The sequence below is a fragment of the Rhinopithecus roxellana genome, unplaced genomic scaffold, assembly GCF_007565055.1.
Source record: "Rhinopithecus roxellana isolate Shanxi Qingling unplaced genomic scaffold, ASM756505v1 contig3928, whole genome shotgun sequence".
Classification (NCBI taxonomy): domain Eukaryota; kingdom Metazoa; phylum Chordata; class Mammalia; order Primates; family Cercopithecidae; genus Rhinopithecus; species Rhinopithecus roxellana.
The window spans coordinates 9,642-28,824 of NW_022142848.1; the positions used below are offsets into that span (position 1 = coordinate 9,642).

General features: G+C 51.8%; 1 pseudogene across 1 annotated transcript; it reads left to right on the top strand.

Moving 5' to 3' along the window:
• Positions 1-2,917: 2,917 nt before the first annotated feature.
• On the top strand, positions 2,918-4,335 carry LOC115895935 (annotated as a pseudogene). Its single transcript, XR_004055986.1, has one exon. The product of XR_004055986.1 is annotated as a tubulin beta chain-like (transcript).
• Positions 4,336-19,183: the final 14,848 nt, after the last annotated feature.

Sequence of the window (19,183 nt, forward strand, 5' to 3'; positions counted from 1 at the left end):
CTTGCTCTCACCCAGGGGTATGGGTCTCCGTGTGCACACATATGTACTAATAGTTCTATGTTTGCCATATACCATTTATATGCCTTATGCAGATTAACCCATTTTAATCTCAAAAAGACCTGCTGTCATCATGCTCACTGTACAGATGAGGACACCGAGTTACAGAATCCTGGTGACCTGCGCAAGGTCACACAGCTGGGAGGGGTGGGGGAAGGGCCTGTGAACCCAGCAGGCCCAGCCCCTGAGTCTAGGCTCTGCAGCCGTCTTGGGAGCAGAGTCTGAGAAGCACAATAGGTACCTGTTCTAAGGGGAGAAAGGTGGAGGTGGCAGGCAGAGAGAGGATGGCCCCTGGGAGCTGAGATGGCTCCACACGGACAGGCTGGGTGACCTCAGGCAAGTCGCTTCCCATTTGGGACCCCAAGGACCCCTCTGCAGACCCAGCTGGGGGTCCCTGATGAGGTTGGCTCTCAGGGTCCCTATGAGTCCCATTGGCTGAGGCCAATAATGTCCCGCCACCATCACTGGACATGGTTTGCTCTGACATGGAGGGGCAGGTGTAGCAGCCAAAAGCGATCCTGAGCTCCGGGCCTCTGAACCCTGCCCTACCAGCTACTGTGGGTGTCTCTACCCTCTCTCGGTTTCCTTTCCTGAAGAGAGGGGGGTAGTAAAAACCATCCCTCAGGGTTTTTATTACCAACGCCCTTCGTGGAGGGATCAGCTGGCCCAGGCCCTTGCCAGCAGGTGCACAGCTGGGCCTGGGGGCCTGGGTGTGGGTCTGTTGAACCTTGACCCACCCTGGAGCTGTGGTCGGACTGGACGTGCAGGTGTGGAGGTGCATATTTTTTAGGGCGATTTTCTGACAGATGACAGAGTGTGGGGCTCTCTTCCGAACGGGGCTAGTGGAGGCCTTGGTTCAAAAGCCCTCATTTTGCACCAAGGGCTATGAGGCTTCACAGGGGAAAGGGCCTGACTGGGGTTATGGGCCGCCCGCCGACCCCTCCTCTCCCACTTTGTTTGCAGTTCTGGGAAGTCATCAGCGATGAGCATGGCATCGACCCCAGCGGCAACTATGTGGGCGACTCGGACTTGCAGCTGGAGCGGATCAGCGTCTACTACAATGAGGCCTCCTGTGAGTGGCTGCCCCAGCCTCCCCACCCCAGCCTCCCCACCGCAGCCTCCCCACCCCAGCCTCCCCATCCCAGCCTCCCCACGCAGCCTCCCCACCCCAGCCTCCCCACCGCAGCCTCCCCACCGCAGCCTCCCCACCCCAGCCTCCCCACCGCAGCCTCCCCACCCAGCCTCCCCATCCCAGCCTCCCACCCCAGCCTCCCCATCCCAGCCTCCCCACCGCAGCCTCCCCACCCCAGCCTCCCCATCCCAGCCCTGTACTGACTAGGTCTCCTCAGCATCTCTGTCCTCCCATGGTTGGCTGAGATACCAGCAGGCATAAGTGGATGTCGGGCATCCAGAGGCCCAGAATAAAGACAACAAATCGCAGTCACAAAAGTGAGAGCCAAACATATTAGTGCCATGAGGGCCTTTGCGTGTCCAGGGGCACAGACAGGGATGGGGTGGGCCAGAGACTTTGGAGGCTGTAAGAGGGTCTAGAGAAGGGGTCACCTGGAGGGCTTAGTCAGGGGCTATTTAGCAACTGGTATAAGGTGATTTCCATATCAAAGTGGTGATACACCCCTCTGCCCACATGGACACGTGACTTAAAATTTTATTTAATTTAATAGAGTCAGTCTCAATATGTTGCCCAGGCTGGTCTTGAACTCCTGGACTCAAAGTGATCCACTTGCCTTGGCCTCCCAAAGTGCTGGGAGTGCAGGCATGAGCCCCTGCGCCTGGTGGGTGTGTGACTTGATCCATCCTGTCCTGCTCCGTCCTTACACATAGTGAGTGCTTAAGGTGAAGAAAGTTGCTCAAGCTTGCCTTTGGTCCAGGGACTCTCTGACTTCACAGTAAAGGCTCTTAGGATGTGAGCAGGAGGATGGCCACGCAGCAGAGAATTTAGAAAGAATGAGGGAGAGGCTATGGCCCTCTGTAACCCAAATCACCGAGCCCTTCTCTCCCCTCAGCTCAACAAGTACGTGCCTCGGGCCATCTGGTTGACCTGGAACCTGGAACCATGGACAGTGTCCGCTCAGGGGCCTTTGGACATCTTTCAGGCCTGACAATTCATCTTTGGTAAGTTCCCCTGCTCCAAGCTCTGATGGCAGACCGTATGACATGCAAGCCCAGGTCGGTGCAACGGGGGCGGCTGTCAGAAATAAGGAATGGTCAACTCCTCACACGATCTTGAAGGGTGAGAACTGATCTCTCCATTTTACAGCATCGGAGGTCCAGGAGAAGGGTTCTGTGGGGAGAGAACAGAAACCACTCATGCATTCAAGTGGAATGAAGTGTAAAGCAGACAGAAGCTTACAGAATTGCTAGAGAGCTGGTGAGACAGAATGGGGCCTCCAGAGGACTCCAGGGTCCAGGAGAGTGAGGCCTTGCTGTGGCCAAGAGGTCAGGACGTTCTTGTGCCTATGTCCTGGGGCAGGGCCGTGGATGTGCCACACACACTGGAGGGCCTCGCTTCACTTCTGCCTTCCCAGCCTCAGCAACACCCAACTGGTAGATGCCAGGTCGCATCCAGTGCCCAACTGCCAGGGATTCTGGGGTGGCTGTTTAGGCTCCTGGCACAGTCAGTCAGAAGGAAGGCGGGCTGGAGCAGGAGGGTTGATCCACTCACCCAGGATCCCCTCAGGAGGCAGAGGCTTGCTCTGGTGTGACCTCAAGTTCTCAAAACCCTGTCCAGAGCCCTTGTCCTGAGCACTCAGCAGCATTGACTCAGGGAAGCCACAGTGGGTATGAGAAGGGGTGCTCAGTGGGGTCTACTTTACAGAAGTGAGAATGGGCACAGGGCTGCCATGGCTGCCCTGGGATGTTCAGGCAGGGGCTGGAGGTCTGGACTGCAGAGTCCCTGACCCCTGTCCCCTACCCCTCTTCTCCCTGCACAGGTCAGAGCGGGGCTGGCAACAACTGGGCCAAGGGTCACTACACGGAGGGTGCGGAGCTGGTGGACTCGGTCCTGGATGTCGTGCGGAAGGAGTGTGAAAACTGCGACTGCCTGCAGGGCTTCCAGCTGACCCACTCGCTGGGGGGTGGCACGGGCTCCGGCATGGGCACGCTGCTCATCAGCAAGGTGCGTGAGGAGTATCCGGACCGCATCATGAACACCTTCAGCGTCGTGCCCTCGCCCAAGGTGTCAGACACAGTGGTGGAGCCCTACAATGCCACGCTGTCCATCCACCAGCTGGTGGAGAATACGGATGAGACCTACTGCATCGACAACGAGGCACTCTACGACATCTGCTTCCGCACCCTCAAGCTGGCCACAACCCACCTACGGGGACCTCAACCACCTGGTGTCAGCCACCATGAGCGGGGTCACCACCTCCTTGCGCTTCCCTGGCCAGCTCAACGCTGACCTGCGCAAGCTGGCCGTCAACATGGTGCCCTTCCCCCGTCTGCACTTCTTCATGCCCGGCTTCGCTCCCCTCACAGCCCGGGGCAGCCAGCAGTACCGGGCCCTGACCGTGCCCGAGCTCACCCAGCAGATGTTTGATGCCAAGAACATGATGGCTGCCTGCGACCCGCGCCACGGCCGCTACCTGACGGTGGCCACTGTGTTCCGGGGCCGCATGTCCATGAAGGAGGTGGACGAGCAGATGCTGGCCATCCAGAGCAAGAACAGCAGCTACTTCGTGGAGTGGATCCCCAACAACGTGAAGGTGGCTGTGTGCGACATCCCGCCCCGCGGCCTCAAGATGTCTTCCACCTTCATCGGGAACAGCACGGCCATCCAGGAGCTGTTCAAGCGCATCTCCGAGCAGTTCACGGCCATGTTCCGGCGCAAGGCCTTCCTGCACTGGTACACGGGCGAGGGCATGGACGAGATGGAGTTCACCGAGGCCGAGAGCAACATGAACGACCTGGTGTCCGAGTACCAGCAGTACCAGGACGCCACGGCCGAGGAGGAGGGCGAGATGTACGAAGACGACGAGGAGGAGTCGGAGGCCCAGGGCCCCAAGTGAGCTGCTTGCAGCTGGAGTGAGGGGCAGGTGGCAGCCGGGGCCAAGGTCAGCAGTGTCTGACCCCCAGAGCCATCTTGCTGCCGACACTGTGCCCTGCTTTCCCCCCTTGCCCTAGGTCTCCCTTGCCACCCTCCTGCAGTATTTACGGTCTCGTCCTCCCCACCTGGGCCATGTGTGTGCTGCTCCTGTCTGTCTTATTGCAGCTCCAGGCCTGATGTTTTATGGTTTTGTTTTTTACTGGTTTGTGTTTATATTTCGGGGATACTTAATAAATCTATTGCTGTCAGATACCCTTGCTTGGTGCCAGAGATTTCCTTTTATTCTGGAAAGTTGTGTCCAGTGGGTGGAGGTGTCGACAGGGAGGCCCGGGTGGGCAGGCAAGAGCTCATCCTCTCCCAGGCTGGTGGCTGAGAGAGGCCTGCGCTTGGGACCAGAAGGTGTCTCAAGGCACAGCCCATGGGGAGACCCTGGAAACGGAGAACCCGAGAGAAGGAATGGGAAGTACCTAGATAAAGCCTCATTCTAGACCCCAAGATGCAGCCCTCCTGTGACTTAGAAACAAACCCACACTCATCCCCTGGTCTCCCACAGAGCGGCTTGCATCCGGAGATTTCTCCACCTCTCTGCAGGCTGCACCCCGAGATTTCTCCCACCTGTCTGCAGGCTGCACCCCGAGATTTCTCCCACCTGTCTGCAGGCTGCACCCTGAGATTTCTCCCACCTCTCTGCAGGCTGCACCCCGAGATTTCTCCCACCTGTCTGCAGGCTGCACCCTGAGATTTCTCTGTAGGCTGAAAGCTGGGGTAGGTGGACCCTGCTGGGGTGGAAACTGACATGAGACCTGAAGCCTTGGGTGAGAACCAGGGAGGTATGGAAGGGTGCCCTGAGCGCTGCCTGAAAAAGATGGTGTGTTGGGTGTCTCGGGACTGGGCCCTGAGAGGGGCTGCTGGGGTCAGGGAGATGCAGCCACAGGACCCAGGCCTGGGCTGCCAGGAGGGACGTATCAGTCCACCCGCCCCTGGCAGCCCCTTCCTGGGGCACACGATACTTAGTGTCCAGCCACACAGGCACCTGGAAGGCATGGTCTGTGGAGCTGCTCACCTGGTGCCCCACGTCCTCCTACAGGGAAAGAGCCTGGAGCCCAGAGGGGCTGACTTCCTGAGCCCTCCACAGCTGCCTCCCTGCCGCCCCGCCCCTTGGAAGTGACGGACATCAGTGGTCTTAGTCCTCCAGGTTCTGCCCAGTGGTTCCCTGAGAGCAGCCCCTTCTTGAATCACCCTTCAACATGGCAATGGGCTCAGAAGAAGACAGGCCGTGGGCACTGCGGGCCCTAGCTTCAGGTGCCAGGACTAGAAGCCCCAGAGGCCACCATCTCGAGTTTCTGGCCCTGACACCCCCAGTGTGGACGGGGCCAGGGATCTGTCTCCTCTGCCAGCTGTTACTGTGTGACAAATCACCCCAAATCTACCTGAAACAGCGAGGGATCCTTTCTCTAGATACAGTGTGTTAGCTTCTCAGTGTCAGGAGGGGGCGACTACAAGCTCTGACACCTCCACACCTCACTCTTGGGTTGTCCTCTGCACGGCTGCTCCGCAAGGCTGCCCGGCCATCCCCTCACATGGAGAGGTGGTGGCTGGAACCACTTTTTACATGGCACTGGTTCTTTTTTTTTTTTTTTTTTGAGACGGAGTCTCGCTCTGTCGCCCAGGCTGGAGTGCAGTGGCCAGATCTCAGCTCACTGCAAGCTCCGCCTCCCAGGTTTACGCCATTCTCCTGCCTCAGCCTCGGGAGTAGCTGGGACTACAGGCGCCCGCCACCTCGCCCGGCTAGTTTTTTTTTTTTTTGTATTTTTTAGTAGAGACGGGGTTTCACCATGTTAGCCAGGATGGTCTCGATCTCCTGACCTCGTGATCCGCCCGTCTCGGCCTCCCAAAGTGCTGGGATTACAGGCTTGAGCCACCGCGCCTGGCCTCTTTTTTTTTTTTGAGATGGAGTCTCACTCTGTCGCCCAGGCTGGAGTGCCATGGCGATCTCAGCTCACTGAAAGCTCCGCCTCCCGGGTTTTCGCCATTCTCCTGCCTCAGCCTCCCAAGTGACTGGGACTACAGGTGCTTGCCACCATGCCTGGCTAATTTTTTTTTGTATTTTTAGTAGAGATGCGGTTTCACCGTGTAAGCCAGGATGGTCTCGATCTCCTGACCTCATGATCCACCCGTCCTGGGGACCGTCCGGCTCTCAATAGATTGTAGAAAGAGGAGCCTCGGTTTGGGGCGGTTTCTCCCCAGTTGCCACAGAGAATAGGGGAGCCGTTTAGAGAAATTATCTTTGGATTTGTAATCTGGTCTAGAATCCTGGCTCTGAGGGCCTTTTTTTTGTCTTTACTTTGTTGTGAGTTTGTATACACAGAGGAGATCCCTGAGAGCACTGAGGGTGGTTCCCCCAGACTCTCCCTGTTTGTCTGGTCCACCATATTCAGGGAGCCCAGAAGGAAGCTCAGCAGGCCTAACTCAGGGCGACTGTCCTTTCTTCTGTCGTGCTCAGAGAGTGTCCAATAAACTCTGGGTCGGAGGTCATCCCACCCACTTTGAGTGAATCAAAGGTAACAGGGGCCAAAGCAGGGCAAGTTTGAGCCTTGCCAGGTCGATATTGAACGCCAAGCAGGGTGACTAGTGTCTGGGTTTTGGCGCATGTATTTTGTGATGGTTGGGATGGGAAAGGTTAATTTAGTTTCCCCCATGTAGCCTGTTGCAAAATTGAGAGGCTTTTGCCTGTGGTTCCATTAATTTAAAAAAGATGACTTTCTTTAGTCTAAACACACCTTGGCTCCCACAGCTACGGTGCAGCCAGCAGGGTCACCAAAAACCACCCTGTTCTTCTGCAGCTGAAAGCTACAGAGAAAGGGAACCTGGAAACCCAGCGTGCCTGCAAAAGGGAGATAATTTCTTACCAGCCAGGCTTCTGCCTCTCTCTTTGCACTACCCCGGTGGGTGAGTGGTAGAAGTAACTGTTTGTCTCCTCTGGAAGGTTTTGATTAATAGGAAAAAGGCGCCAGGCACGGTGGCTCACGCCTGTAATCCCAGCACTTTGGGAGGCTGAGGTGGGTGGATCACGGGGTCAGGAGTTCAAGACCAGCTTGGCCAAGATGGTGAAACTCCGTCTCTACTAAAAATACAAAAATTAGCCGGTGTGGTGGTGGGTGCCTGTAATCTCAGCTACTCAGGAAGCTGAGAATTGCTTGAACCTGGGAGGCAGAGGTTACAGTGAGCTGAGAAGCTGAGATGACGCCACTGCACTACAGCCTGGGTGACAGAGTGAGACTCACTCAAAAAAAAAAAAAAAAAAAAGGAAAAAGGATTTGTGTGACTCATCTTATTTGTCTTTCTGTGTCATTCTGTCACGAAGGAGATACACAGTTTAGAATGTGGCCAGGACCCTTATAAACCCATGGTTCAAGCTGCCTCAGCCGACTGGTCAGTTACAAATTTTGCTGTGGGTCCCTGAACAAAAACTGGACGAGGTTTCCTTCTTGTCTTGTTTCGTGTCCTGGAGGGCTTGACTTCGGGACCATGTGGGGAATCTCTTGGTCTCCGCCAATCCAGAGGGCATTAATTTTTGGGCTCATGTCAGACAACCAGTCTGAAAGAACACATAATAGCATCATGTTCAGCCTTAACAATTCTATCTATCTATCTATCTATCTATCTATCTATCTATCTATTTATTTATTTAGAGACAGAGTCTCACCCTGCTGCCAAGGCTGGAGTGCAGTGGCACTCTGTCCCTCACTGCAACCTCCATCTCCTGGGTTCAAGCAATTCTCCTGCCTCAGCCTCTGGGGTATCTGGGGTTACAGGCGTGCGCCACCACACGCGGCTAGTTTTTTTTTTTTGTTTTTTTTTTTTTTATGTTTTTAGTAGAGATGGGGTTTCACCATGTTGGCCAGGCTGGTCTTGAACTCCTGACCTCAGGTGATCTGCCTCCCTCGGCCTCCCAAAGTGCCAGGATTGCAGGCGTGAGCCACCGCGCCCGGCCTTTTTTTGGGGGGGGGCAGAGTCTCACTCTTTTGCCCAGGCTGGAGTGCAGTGGAACGATCTTGCTCACTGCAACCTCTGCCTCCAGGGTTCAAGCGATTCTCCTGCCTCAGCCTCCCGAGTAGCTGCGAGAGGTGACAATGTGCTAGCAGCCCTCACTCTCAGCGCCTCCTCGGCCTCGGCGTCCACACTGGCGGCACTTGAGGAGCCCTTCAGCCCGCCACGGCACGTGGGAGCCCCGCTCTGGGCTGGCTGAGGCCGGAGCTGCCTCCCTCTGGTTGCGGGGAGGTGTGCAGGGAGAGGCGCGGTCAGGAACCGGGGCTGCGCGCGGCGCTCGCGGGCCAGTGCGAGTTCCGGTGGGCGCGGGCGCGGGCTCAGCAGGCCCCGCACTCGGAGCGGCCGGCTGGCGCCGCCGGCCCAGGGCAGTGAGGGCCTTAGCACCCGGGCCAGCAGCTGCAGAGGTTGCGCCGGGTCCCCAGCGGTGCTGGCCCACCAGCGCTGCACTCAAATTCTCGCTGGGCCTTAGCTGCCTCCCAGCGTGGCAGGGCTCGGGACCTGCAGCCCGCCATGCTGAGCTCCCCGCTGCGGTGGGCTCCCCCGCGGCCCGCGCCTCCCCGAGGGGCGCCGCCCCCTGCTCCGTGGCGCCCGGTCCCATCACAGCCCAAGGGCTGAGGAGTGCAGATGCCGCTGGGGACTGGAGCGCAGCTCTGCCTGCAGCCCTGGTGCGGTATCCACCGGGTGAAGCCAGCTGGGCTCCTGAGCCGGATGGGGACTTGGGAGAACTTTTATATCTAGCCGGAGGATTGTATGTGCACCAATCAGCACTCTGTATGTAGCTAATCTGGTGGGGACTTGGAGAACTTTTATGTCCAGCTAGAGAATCGTAAATACACCAATCAGCACTCTGTCTAGCTCAAGGTTTGTAAATACACCAATCAGTACTCTGTGTCTAGCTAACCTGGTGGTGACTTGGAGAACTTTTCTATCTAGCAGGCTGTGTCTAGCGCAGGGATTGTAAACGCACCAATCAGCACTCTGTCAAAACGGACCAATCAGCTGTCTGTAAAATAGACCAGTCGGTTCTCTGTAAAATGGACCAATCAGCAGGATGTGGGTGGGGTCAGATAAGGGAATAAAAGCAGGCTGCAGGTGGTTGGGGTCCTCTTCCACACTTGGGGAGCTTTGTTCTTTTGTTGTTTGCAATAGATTTTGCTGCTGCATAAACTTTGGGTCCACGCTGCCTTTATGAGCTGTAACACTGCAAAGGTCTGCAGCTTCACTCCTGAAGCCAGTGAGACCACGAACCCACCGGGAAGAAGAAAGAACTCCAGACATGCTGCCTTTTCGAGCTGTAACACTCACCAGAAAGGTCTGCAGCTTCACTCCTGACAGCAAGACCATGAACTCACCAGAAGGAAGAAGCTCCAGACACATCTGAACATCTGAAGGAACAAACTCGGCACCCACCATCTTTAAGAACTGTTTAACTCTCACCGCAAGGGTCGGCGGCTGCGTTCTTGAAGTCAGCGAGACCAAGAACCCACCAATTCTGAACACAGCTAGGACTGCAGGCACCTGCCAGCACAACTGCTTGATTTTTTGTATTTTTAGTAGAGATGAGGTGTTGTGTTAGCCGGGATGGTCTTGATCTCCTGACCTCGTGATCCACCTGTCTCAGCCCCCCAAAGTGCTGGGATTACAGGTGCCTGCCACAATGCCTGGCTGATTTTTGTATTTTTAGTAGAGATGGGGTTTCGCCGTGTTGGCCAGGCTGACCTTGAACTCCTGACCTCAGGTGATTGACCTGCCTCATCCTCCCAAAGTGCTGGGATTACAGGTGTGAGCTATCGCGCCTGGCCAAGAATTATCTGGAGCAGTTAAAATCCTTTGAAAGCTTGAAAATGGCTGTCTTGGACTCTTCCTGGGAAAACCAATGCAACTGCCCCTTTTGCTGTACCTCAGCCACTAAGACTTTGCCCTTTTATCTCTAAAAATAGATTTATGTCACATACATTATATTATCTATATATAGTATATAGATAATATATTTTTTAAGAGTATAATATTTTTTATTCACTGATAGCAAAGCCCTGTAAGGGGAGCCTTTGCCTAGTCCTCCGACTCTGATTCATCTTCATCTTGACTAATCTGGAAGTAACGAAGTTCATAGGTCTCCTTGTCAGAGGCAACCACTCGAAGCCAATCACGAAGATTGTTTTTCTTAAGGTATTTCTTGGTAAGGTATTTCAAATACCTTTTAGAGAACTGTTTCTCAGAAGCAACTGTGATTTTATTCTTGAAGCGATCAATGTGAACAACATTCCTGAGATTTCCAGTTTTGCCATTGACTTTAACCTTCTCCCGTAGAAATTGTTCCTATTTTAAAACAGAAAAAATGCACAACTAGGGAAGAGAACCCTAGATATTCACTAAGGAAGGTACCAAAATTTCCAGAATCAAAAATTCCATCTTCTCCTGGATGAGTGAGGTCCAAGTTCAACTTCCAGGTTAACCTTTTGGGCTTCTTGTCTTTCGGCGCCATCTTGCGAGTCCGCTGCGCGAGCAGGGAGCTAGATAATATATTTTTTTGAGACAGCATTTCACTCGTTGCCCAGGCTGGAGTGCAATGGCGTGATCTCGGTTCACCAAAACTTCCACTTCCTGGATTCAAGTGATTCTCCCGCCTCAGCCTTGCTAGTAGCTGGAATTACAGGCACACGCCAGCATGCCTGGCTAATTTTGTATTTTTAGCAGAGACGGAGTTTCTCCACGTTGGTCAGGGTGGTCTCGAACTCCTGATCTCGGGTGATTCAGCCTCCCAAAGTGCTGGAATTACAAGCGTGAGCCACTGTGCACAGCCATTTTTAAAATTTTAATTTTTTTTTTCCAGACAGCTTCACTCGTGTTGCCCAGGCTCTGGAGTGCAATGGCATGAACTCAGCTCACTGCAACCTCTGCCTCCTGGGTTCACGCAATTATCCTGCCTCAGCCTCCTGAGTTGCTTGGATTACAGGCATGGACCACCATGCCTGGCTAATGTATTTTTAGTAGAGACAGAGTTTCTCCATGTTGGCCAGGCTGGTCTCAAACTCCCAACCTCAGGTGATCTGCCCACCTCAGCCTCCCGAAGTGCTGGGATTGGAGTCGTGAGCCACTGGGCTGATGTGATTTTTTTTTTTTTTTTTTGAGACGGAGTCTCGCTCTGCCGCCCGGGCTGGAGTGCAGTGGCCGGATCTCAGCTCACTGCAAGCTCCGCCTCCCGGGTTTACGCCATTCTCCTGCCTCAGCCTCCCCAGTAGCTGGGACTACAGGCGCCGCCACCACATCCGGCTAATTTTTTTTTTTTTTGTATTTTTTTAGTAGAGACAGGGTTTCACTGTGTTCGCCAGGATGGTCTCGATCTCCTGACTTCGTGATCCGCTCGTCTCGGCCTCCCAAAGTGCTGGGATTACAGGCTTGAGCCACCGCGCCCGGCCCCCGGTCTGATATTTTTATGTGATGTATAATATAAATACATATATAGTTCTTCATAGAGATGAGGTCTCGTCATGTTGCCCAGGCTGGTCTCGAACTCCTGGCCTCAAATGATCCTGTCACCTCAGCCTCCCACAGTGAGCTACGGTGCCAGTGACCGCCTCAGCCTCCTACAGTGCTGGGATTACAGGCAGTTTGGGAGGCTGAGGCGGGTGGATTATTTGAGGTCAGGAGTTCAAGACCAGCCTGACCAATATGACGAAACCCTGTCTCTACTAAAAATACAAAAATTAGGCGGGCATAGTGGCCTGTGCCTGTAGCCCCAGCTATTCCGGAGGCTGAGGCAGGAGAATCGCTTGAACCTGGGAGGCAGAGATTACAGAGAGCCGAGACTGTGCCACTGCACTCCAGCCTGGGTGACAGAGTGAGACTCTATCTCAAATAAAATAAAACAAAATAAAATATTTGGGCTATATGTGTACAGGTATTGTTTTAAAGCCCCTGCTCTCCCTGTGTAAAAACTTCTCAGTCAATTGAATTACTTTGCATGGTAAGTAATAGATAGATAAGAGAGACAGTCTTTGAAGTGACTGGTGGCCACAGTGAGTTTCTCACAGTGAGTGGTTATGACTATGTGTCAATACACCCTTCTTTGCACATTGGTTTTATTTATTTATTTTTAGTGAAAATCTCACTCTGTTGCCCAGGTTGGAGTGCAGTGGCATGATCACAGCTCACTGAAGCCTCTTCCTCCCGGACTCAAGCAATCCTCCCACCTCAGCCTCCGAAGTAGCTGGGGCTAAAGGTACACACCACTGTCCCTGGGTAATTTTGTATTTTTAGTAGAGATGGGATTTCTCCATGTTGGTCTGGCTGGTCTCTAACTCCCAACCTCAGGTGATCCTCCTGCCTCAGCCTGCCAATATGCTGGGATTACAGGCATAAGTCACCTTGCCTGGCCTCTCTTTTTTTTTTTTTTTTTTTTTTGAGGCTGAGTCTTGCTCTGTCGCCCAGGTTGGAGTGCAGTGGCACGATCTCGGCTCACTGAAACTTCTCCCTCCCGGGTTCAAGCGATTCTCTTCCCTCAGCCTCACGAGTAGATGGGACTATAGGCACACGCCACCGCGCATGGCTAATTTTTGTATTTTAGTAGAGATGTTCACCATGTTAGCCAAGCTGTTTTTGAACTCCTGACCTCAAATGATCTGCCCACCTCAGCCTCCCGAAGTGCTGGGATTACAGGCATGAGCCACTGCACCCAGTTAAGGATTTTTGATTTTGAGGATCTGTTTTGCCTTCTAGCCATGCCTGCTTATTTGGGGCTAGAAATTGCTTAAAACAGGGGTCCCCAGCCCCCAGGCCAAGGACCAGTAGTGATCTGTGGCCAGTTAGGAACTGGGCCACATAGCACCAGGTGACCAGTGAGCGGGTGAGCTAGGGAAGCCTCATCTGTATTTATAGTGGCACCCCATCACTGCTGTCACCACCCGAGCTCCGCCTCCTGTGGGATCAGCAGCAGGATCCGGTTCTCACAGGAGCTCAAACCCTGTTGTGAACTGCGCACACCGGGGCTCTAGTGAGCTCCGAATGGGAACCTGCCTCCCACTGTCTCCCCTCGCCCTCAGATGGAATCGTCTAGTTGCAGGAAACAACCTCAGGGCTCCCAGTGATTACACGTTCAGGTGAGTTGTACAATTATTTCATTATGTATTACCGTGTAATAATAGAAAAAACGTGCACTGTAAATGTCAGGCGCTTGACTCATCCCGAAACCGTCCCTCTCACTGAGTCTGCGGAAAAACTGTCTTCCGCGAAACCAGTCCCTGGTGCCAAAGAGGCCGGGTACCACTGCCTTAAAAGACTCTACCCTGGGCCGGGCGCGGTGGCTCAAGCCTGTAATCCCAGCACTTTGGGAGGCCGAGACGGGCGGATCACAAGGTCAGGAGATCGAGACCATCCTGGCGAACACAGTGAAACCCCGTCTCTACTAAAAAAATACAAAAAACTAGCCGGGCGAGGTGGCGGGTGCCTGTAGTCCCAGCTACTCGTGAGGCCGAGGCAGGAGAATGGCGTGAACCCGGGAGGCGGAGCGTGCAGTGAGCTGAGATCGCGCCACAGTACTCCAGCCTGGACGACTGAGTAAGACTCTGTCTCAAAAAAAAAAAAAAAAAAAAAAAAAAAAGGCTCTACCCTGAGGCTAATCCAATCGAGAAACAAACATCTTTAGGGAACCTCCATGTGTAAGAGTTTTTCCTGGCCATCGTGGCTGAACTGATAAAATAATACTCTAGTAATCTTTGATAAATTAAGACAGTTTTAAAGATTATTAGTAGGCCGGGCGCGGTGGCTCAAGCCTGTAATCCCAGCACTTTGGGAGGCCGAGGCGGGCGGATCACGAGGTCAGGAGATCGAGACCCTCCTGGCTAACACGGTGAAACCCCGTCTCTACTAAAAATACAAAAAACTAGCCGGGCGCGGTGGCGGGCGCCTGTAGTCCCAGCTACTCGGAGGCTGAGGCGGGAGAATGGCGGGAACCCGGGAGGCAGAGCTTGCAGTGAGCCGAGATCACGCCACTGCACTCCAGCCTGGGCGACACAGCAAGACTCTGTCTCAAAAAAAAAAAAAAAAAAAGATTATTAGTAAAGTAAAATAAAAAGTCTTTAATATTTAGACATTTGGAGCCAGGCACGGTGGCCGGGCAGATCACCTGAGATCAGGAGTTCGAGACCAGCCTGTCCAACATGGCAAGACCCCATCTCTACTAAAAATACAAAATTAGCTGGGCGTGGTGGCACATACCTGTAATGGCAGCTACTCAGGAGGCTGAGGCTGGAGAATTGCTTGAACCCAGGAGGCGGAGGTTGCAGTGAACTGAGATTGCACCACTGCATTCCAACCTGGGTGACAAGTGTGAAACTCTGTCTCAAAAAAAATAGAAATTTAGACACTTAGTCTAAATAAGGACAGTGTTTGCTGGATTACTTAAGCTCCTAAACTGCTTCTGTGACTTTTTTTTTTTTTTTTTTTGAGACTGAGCCTCCCTCTGTAGCCCATGCTGGAGTGCAGTGGCGAGATACTGGCTCACTGCAACCTCCCCTTCCTGGGTCCCAGTTCAAGCCATTCTCCTGCCTCAGCCTCCCGAGTAGCTGGGATTATAGGCACACGCCACCAGACCCAGCTACTTTTTGTATTTTTAGTAGAGATGGGATTTCACCATCTTGGCCAGGCTGGTCTTGAACCCTTGAGCTCGTCATCCACCGCCTTGGCTTCCCAAAGTACTGCTATTACAGGCTTGAGTCACCATGCCTGGCTGACTTTTTATAATTGTTCAACTTACCTGCATTAGAGCCATTGGGTTCTAGGTGAGGCTGGGGACATGTGGAGTTAGCCATGCCCGCTAGTTCTGCTGGAGTCAGACATTATCTGTGGTTCTGTTTTGTGTCCTAGACTCTGCACCTGGTACATAATTAAAATTGCTTACACTAGAAATGAAAATTATGTGTTTTTAGTAAAAAGGCATGGGAATGTGTTTTTGTTTTTATTTTGTTTTGGTTTTTTTGAGACGGAGTCTTGCTCTGTTGCCCAGGCTGGAGTGCAGTGGCGTGATCTCGGCTCACTGCAAGCTCCGCCTCCCGGGTTTACGCCATTCTCCTGCTTCAGCCTCCCGAGTAGCTGGGACTACAGGCGCCCGCCACCTCACCTGGCTAGTTTTTTTGTATTTTTTGTATTTTTTTTTTTTTTTTTTGAGACGGAGTCTCGCTCTGTGGTCCAGGCTAGAGTGCAGTGGCCGGATCTCAGCTCACTGCAAGCTCCGCCTCCCGGGTTCACGCTATTCTCCTGCCTCAGCCTCCGGAGTAGCTGGGACTACAGGCGCCCACCACCTCGCCCGGCTAGTTTTTTTGTATTTTTTAGTAGAGACGGGGTTTCACCGTGTTCGCCAGGATGGTCTTGATCTCCTGACCTCGTGATCTGCCTGTCTCGGCCTCCCAAAGTGCTGGGATTACAGGCTTGAGCCACCGCGCCCGGCCAGGAATGTGGCTTTTTAAGAAAAAGTAATTTTGTCTAATTTAGAAAGTTTAAGGATTGTCTTGGGTTAAAAGAAAGAATAAAACTAAAGATTTAAGCAAGTTGTAGAAGGTTTGTAAAAGATTAATTTTGTGAAACATTCTGTGTGTGAGCAAGTTGGCTACAATTAAAAGAGTATTATTGGCCGGGCGTGGTGGCTCAAGCCTGTAATCCCAGCACTTTGGGAGGCTGAGACGGGCGGATCACAAGGTCAGGAGATCAAGACGATCCTGGCTAACATGGTGAAACCCCGTCTCTACTAAAAAATACAAAAAAAACCCAACCAAACAAAAAAAAAGAGTATTATTTAGTTTTTCCGTAAATTGACCCTGAAAAGCACACTGATGCAGGGCCAGAGTCTGGGTCTGTGGGTCTTAATAAAGGCTTTTCTTAGAGCATTGATCTCTTTAGCAGAAAATTATAAATGTTTATAAAAGGTGTATAAAAATCTTACCTTATGGTCAAACTAATTAAAATTTGACATCTTTATGAGATTTTATTTAAATTAGCTTTAGCATTAATGATTCACCAATGTAAAAATGGAATTTGGTTTTCTTTATTTCTATTTTTTTTCTTTTGAGACAGAGTCTCGCTCTGTTGCCCAGGCTAGAGTGCAGTGGTGCAATCTTGGCTCACTTCAACCTCCACCTCCCAGGCTTAAGCAATTCTCCTGCCTCAGCCTCCTGAGTAGCTGGGATTATAGGCATGCGCCACCACACCTGGCTAATTTTTTTTTTTTTTTTTTTTTTTTTTTTTTTTGAGACGGAGTCTTGCTCTGTCACCCAGGCTGGAGTGCAGTGGCCGGATCTCAGCTCACTGCAAGCTCCGCCTCCCGGGTTCCCGCCATTCTCCTGCCTCAGCCTCCCGAGTAGCTGGGACTACAGGCGCCACCACCTCGCCCGGCTAGTTTTTTGTATTTTTTAGTAGAGACGGGGTTTCACCGTGTTAGCCAGGATGGTCTCGATCTCCTGACCTCATGATCCGCCCGTCTCGGCCTCCCAAAGTGCTGGGATTACAGGCTTGAGCCACCGCGCCCGGCCAACACCTGGCTAATTTTTGTATTTTTAGTAGAGCTGGAGTTTTGCCATGTCAGCCGGGCTGGTCTCGAACTCCTGACCTCAGGTGATCCGCCCACCTTGGCCTCCCAAAGTGCTGGGATTACAGGTGTGAGCCACCGCACCTGGTCAATTTTTCTTTTTTGAAGAAGATTTTTATATAATATGGAGAGAGAATGAAATATTTTTGTTTGCCTTTTGAGTAAACTGAAGAAAACAAAAAAGGTGAGAATGAAGACCAGATTCCATTGACCTTGTGCTATCCTCATTGGGTCTTGTTTGGAAAGCTGAGTTTCCTAGCAGAGTAAAGTTTTTTGCCTTTCTAAAACTTTTGAGTCATTTTGACTAAATGGATGACTTATGTTGACCTGAGATTCTATTTTGTGATACCCAGTGTTTAAACCTTTGATATTTGACAACTTTACCAAACACAAATTCTAAATTCTTTTTTTAAAAAAACTAATTAATCTTTTAAATATTAGGTCCCTTAAATTCCAAAAGAGACATATTTGACTTATATGATGTATTAAAATCACACAGGAGGTATTGTCAAATGTAAAATGGTGTTTAACTTTCTTTGGGTTATATATAAATACGTTATTCATATGTATTACAAAATTATGTAAGATTTCTATATTTCTGATATGCCTCAGTATACCTTGTCAGTAATAATTATGATCGTTGGCCGGGCGCAGTGGCTCACGCCTGTAATTCTAGAACTTTGAGAGGCCGAGGCAGGCGGATCACCTGAGGTCAGGAGTTAGAGACCAGCCTGGCCAAGATGGTGAAACCCAATCTCTACTAAAAATACAAAAAAATTAGCTGGGTGTGGTGGCGGGTGCCTTTAGTCCCAACTACTCGGGAGGCTGAGGCAAGAGAATCGCTTGAACCTGGGAGGCAGAGGTTGCAGTGAGCTGACGTACTGCCACTGCACTCCAGCCCGGGTGACAGAGTGAGACTCTGTCTCAAAAAAAAAAAAAAATTATGATTGGTATGTTAAATGATTGTGTACCACGGAGATGACAAGGTTTCTTGTGGGTTTCACTTAACTGTGACTGTCCTAAGACTTTTGTCATTCCACAGATAACTGTTGTCTTGTTTGACCCCTTTTTTTTTGAGACGAAGTTTTGCTCTGTCGCGCAGGCTGGAGTGTAGTGGCACGATCTTGGTTTACTGCAATCTCCGTTCCCTGAGTTCAAGCGATTCTCCTGCCTCAGCTTCCTGAATAGCTGGGATTACAGGTACACACCACCACGCCCAGCTAATTTTTGTGTTTTTAGTAGAGATGGGGTTTCACCCTGTTGGCCAGGATGATTCTGATCTCTTGACCTTGTGATCTGCCCGCCTCAGCCTCCCAAAGTGCTGGGATTACAGGCATGAGTCACCGCACACAGCCTTTATTTCTTCCTTTCTTTTTTTTTCTCTTTCTCTTTCTCTCTTTCTCTCTTTCCTTCCTTCCTTCCTTCCTTCCTTCCTTCCTTCCTTCCTTCCTTCCTTCCTTCCTTCCTTCCTTCCTTCCTTCCTTCTTTCTTTTCTTTTCTTTTCTTTTCTTTTCTTTTCTTTCTTTTCTTTCTCTTTTTCTTTCATAGAGTCTTGTTCTGTCGTCCAGGCTGCAGTGTAGTGGTGTGATCTCGGCTCACTGCATCCCTTGCCTCCCGGGTTCAAGCGATTCTCCTGCCTCAGCCTCCTGAGTAGCTGGGATTACAGGTGCCCACCACCACACCAGCTAATTTTTTTTTTTTTTTTTTTTTTTTTTTTTTTTTTTTTTTTTTGAGACGGAGTGTTGCTTCTATCACTCAGGCTGGAGTGCAGTGGCGCCATATCGGCTCACTGCAAGCTCTGCCTCCCAGGTTCACGCCATTCTCCTGCCTCAGTCTCCCAAGTAGCTGGGACTACAGATGCCCGCCACCATGCCTGGCTAATTTTTTGTATTTTTAGTAGAGATGGGATTTCCCCCTGCCAGCCAGGATGGTCTCGATTTCCTGACCTCGTGATCTGCCTGCCTTGACCTCCCGAAGTGCTGGGACCACAGGCGTGAGCCACTGCACCCAGCCTAATTTTTGTATTTTTAGTAGAGATGGGGTTTCACCATGTTGGTCAGGCTGGTCTTGAACTACTGACCTCGTGATCCGCCCACGGCCTCCCAAAGTGCTGGGATTACAGGGGTGTGAGCCACCGTGCCCAGCCTTTTTTGTTTTTTTTTTTTTAAAGACAGGGTCTCACTCTTGTCCCACAGGCTGGTGTGCAGTGGCTTGATCTTGGCTCATTGCAACCTCTGCCCCCTGGGTTCAAGTGATTCTCATGTCTCAGACTCTCAAGTAGCCGAGATTACAGGTGCACGTTACCACGCCTGGCTAATTTTTGTATTTTAATTAGAGACAGGGTTTTGCCATGTTGACCAGTTTGGTCTCGAACTGCTGACCTCAAGTGATCTGCCTGCCTCAGCCTCCCAAAGTGCTGGGATTACAGGTGT